Raw genomic sequence first — 4,562 nt, forward strand, 5'->3', positions numbered from 1 at the left:
ACGGCGTGCCAACTTCCAAGTGCATAACATGACAGTGAAGTAGATAATGCAGCTTGCCACTTCACTTAAAACATTTATTTCCAATGTCATTATTCTAAAATAGTCATTGTCATTTTTGCCAGTTCCTGTTGGATATATTCGGACCTTTTGGTTGAACATAAATGGTTATAAGCCTACTGTACTTTGTCTCGGTCTTGTTCTTGGAATAATGAAAATCTTACAAAAAAAGAAACAAAATCTATACGATCTCTTTTTATTTTACATAATAGTTTGTTACACTCCAGATACAAACGAACAAGAATTTACAGACACACAAACAATGACTACATCTCATCTGGCCGGACACGCATGCTTACATGTGTTGGTGGTTGACATGGTGCCATCAAATCAAATCAAATCAAATTTATTTATATAGCCCTTCGTACATCAGCTGATATCTCAAAGTGCTGTACAGAAACCCAGCCTAAAACCCCAAACAGCAAGCAATGCAGGTGGAGAAGCACGGTGGCTAGGAAAAACTCCCTAGAAAGGCCAATACCTAGGAAGAAACCTAGAGAGGAACCAGGCTATGTGGGGTGGCCAGTCCTCTTCTGGCTGTGCCGGGTGGAGATTATAACAGAACATGGTCAAGATGTTCAATGTTCATAAATGACCAGCATGGTCGAATAATAATAAGGCAGAACAGTTGAAACTAGAGCAGCAGCACAGTCAGGTGGAAGTTGAAACTGGAGCAGCAGCATGGCCAGGTAGACTGGGGACAGCAAGGAGTCATCATGTCAGGTAGTCCTGGGGCATGGTCCTAGGGCTCAGGTCAGTTGAAACTGGAACAGCAGCATGGCCAGGTGGACTGGGGACAGCAAGGAGTCATCATGTCAGGTAGTCCTGGGGCATGGTCCTAGGGCTCAGGTCCTCCGAGAGAGAGAAAGAAAGAGAGAAGGAGAGAATTAGAGAACACACACTTAGATTCACACAGGACACCGAATAGGACAGGAGAAGTACTCCAGATATAACAAACTGACCCCAGCCCCCCGACACATAAACTACTGCAGCATAAATACTGGAGGCTGAGACAGGAGGGGTCAGGAGACACTGTGGCCCCATCCGAGGACACCCCCGGACAGGGCCAAACAGGAAGGATATAACCCCACCCACTTTGCCAAAGCACAGCCCCCACACCACTCCATGAGATCGCCTAGGGCTAGGCTGAGAGCTCTTGTAAAAAATAAAATTGTAAAACTTTCAAATCCATAATTTTTTCTTTGCTAAATCTCTTTTTTGGAGAATATTAAAACATACAATCTACATGCAGTGAAGACACTCAACATTTACATTACATTCAGTCATCTAACAGACTCCCATCCGGTGCGACCCACAGAAGCATCCAGGGTCAACGTCCTGTCCTGCTCAAGGGTACGTCGACAGATCTCCAACAAGATCAAAAACGAGGGCCGAACCAGCGACTTATCAGCCACAGGCCAAAGCTCCCAACCACCAGCCTATATGCATGTGTACAAGTGTACAAACACCTGCACAGCATCAGCCTCAGGCAAACAGGCATTAGATGTAACAACGTTACCATCAGTATCATTCAAACCTAGTTGTATTTGTTTTTATTTTGACTTTATGTTTTTGAGAAAAAAACATCTGTCTTGATATTATGGTGGTCTTCAATGTCAAAACTAAAAGACTTTCATTTTAAATCCATTTGTTTGCCCTGAATAGCCAGCTGTTGCTTTTTTGTTACACCTGCTGGTTGGAAGGTGGAGATGGCTGTGTCTGAGATGTTAGAGAGGCAGAGGGACTGTTCCTGACCACCGCTGATGTGTGGTTGAATTTCTGGTTCTTTACTGCAGCCGATAAATCACCCAGTTGGGTGCTACTGTTGGCAATGAAGGATCAGCTACCTAGGGAGGAGCGGTACTGAAGGAACTGGGAACGTTGGACAAAGCCATGGGCCCTGATGAAGAGCTCCTGGCTTATCTGACAGACTGACTTGCTCCATGGCTCTAATGTTGGCTTACCATCGATGCACCCTCTGCTCAAGCCATACTGACTTGTCCAAACTGCCTCAACTCCATTCGTTTTCTATGTTTAATTTGTTGTTCATTGAGGGATGATGTAGTTTGTTAACAAGAGGACCACAATGGAAATACGTTTCAACACTTTGTGTTATATTCAATGGTTTTTACATACATTGTATCCACGTGTGGTTGAAATGTGTCTTTATTTATTTTTCTAATAAATCATATATATACACATACATATATCCTATACACCCCCGTCACTAGTGCCTGCATTATTGTTTGCCACCTGGCCTTAAATTGTACCAATTACTTTTCCTTGGGCAGTCATGCTATTTCAATAATAAATCATTCGACTTCCAAGTTTTTTGTAAAAGTTTTTTCAAGATGTGTGATGAGAAGAAAATCATCCAGCCCATTGGTATCTCACTACACCCCCATATGCCATGTCTTGAAATATGCATTGTAATACCACAGACAGAAGGGGTAACCCAGACGGGTCACATGGCAATAAAGCTGAACCATCCGTTTAGAAAGTTTTCTCGTTATCCTGTGAGAGCTTTTGTTCCGAAGATACTACAGTGTTTTAGGTGCCATTTTTATGTTCATGTTGCAGCAGTGTGCAGGTGGGAGATTACTAGATGTGAGAAGTGTGCGGGAGGGCATGAGATTAAGGAACGTGTAGTATCGGTGGAGAAAGTTGTGTGTCTGTAAACTGTGGGGGTACCCATGGGGCTGGAGATCAGAGGTGTCCGGTGAGGGAAAGGCAGGTTGAGGTTGCCAGGGTTACAGTAGTACAGAAAGTGTCATATGCTGAAACAGTGAAGAGAGTGGTAGAGGAAGATGGGTACAGGGTAAGGGATCCTGAGAGGATTCCTGTGAGTAGTCAGAGACCAATAGAGAGGGATGGGAAGAATATGTGCTTCGGTCAGGTGGGTTTCTTAGCATTCATAGCTATGTTTGTCAACAGTACTGCTGAAATGGAACGTAGGGTCACAGAAAATAGAGGTTGTGGTGGCAGCTGCAGACAATTACTTGGGATTGCAAGGTTTTACTGCAGAAGATTTGTTGGGGGTGTTCAGTGGTAGTGTTCTGTCGTTGCAGAACATTGGCCTTGAATAGGATTAGATAGGGCTAAATAGTGGAATGGGGTCCAATCCCAAAGAAGAAGAACGTTTTTTTCTCACCATCAAATATGGTACTGAGAGGAAGTCCAGTCCCAGGTAATGGGAGAGGATGGATTTTTGTGAAACTGGGCCAACATTCTGCAAATCTTCTAATCAATGAAACATCTGATCTCAATAAATGTTTCCAAAACTAGAAACTGTTACAAACCCAGTGCACTAAGTTTTATAGACTTGACGCTTTGCCAAAGTAAAAAAAAAATACAAAAATAAAGTGTTGTTTAGAAGGAGTGCAAGGTTGAATTAAGTTTGTGCACATGCACACTTCACTGAGGAGGCACTCCCTAATGGAAATATGCAATTCATGCTACAACACGCCAATTGGATCTCAGAAGCTCGTGATTGGCTTTGCCCACCTCCTTGTTGTTCTGCTCACTATGCTTCTCCCACAGTAAATGACACAGGTGAACTGTCTTAGGTTAGCGATAAATATCTTTGGTTATACTTCTGACAGCCAACATCCTAGCTCCACCCACAACTTCCAGACTTTATAGCATTCCCAGAAAGCTTGGATTATTGAGTCATTATTGGTTTTACATTTAAGACATTACTACTAGTGTGCTGTAGAATTTGTGAATGTTGTCTCTTGTATAATACATTCTATACATTAGTTTATACTGGATAACATGTTCCAACTTTCCCTCCATCTTGTGCCAACATCAGTTCTTTTTAAGTCTCGGTTCTAATAGTTTATGTATTTGTTCTAAGATTTTGTCAGTTGGATATGCTCTCTGCAAGATTTTATATATCTTCCCTGTCATATGAACATCCTTTTCTGACTCAAATAAGATTTCAAAGACACTTTTGGCTTGCTGCTAAATATAAGGTGACAACAAAATAATTTTTTATGAATCCTAAATCATCCTTTTATGGATATGTAATCTGGATCATGTGAAATATAAAGAAGGTGTGCATATGGGATCAACTACCCCCAAGCAGATAAGAAAAATAACTTGAACACACAATAATGTCTCTGCTTTGGACTGGGCAATACATGTATCACCAGGCCAGAAAAATGTTGTGGAGCTTGCATTATGTGGTCAATGGATTTATCTGTGTCTAGATACCCGTTTGCACATGAAAACACAGTTAAAGGATATATTTAGTGATAAGTGATTATTGTATGTTGGAATCAAAATAAACCCTCCTCTGCTTCTGTGTTAACCAAATTGAGCAGGTTGAGACTAACCATTGCTTGATTAAATACAGACCCTTAAACTCTGACACCCTGGTTTTGTATGACATCCTTGTCATGTCCATACACTTACTGTAAGAGAAAACATAATCCTAGACTTACCACCACGAAATTCAATTGACTCTTAATATACCTAGCCTACTCCCTGAGTCAGCAAGAGAA

Source organism: Oncorhynchus kisutch, linkage group LG5 (genome assembly GCF_002021735.2).
Source record: "Oncorhynchus kisutch isolate 150728-3 linkage group LG5, Okis_V2, whole genome shotgun sequence".
Lineage (NCBI taxonomy): Eukaryota > Metazoa > Chordata > Actinopteri > Salmoniformes > Salmonidae > Oncorhynchus > Oncorhynchus kisutch.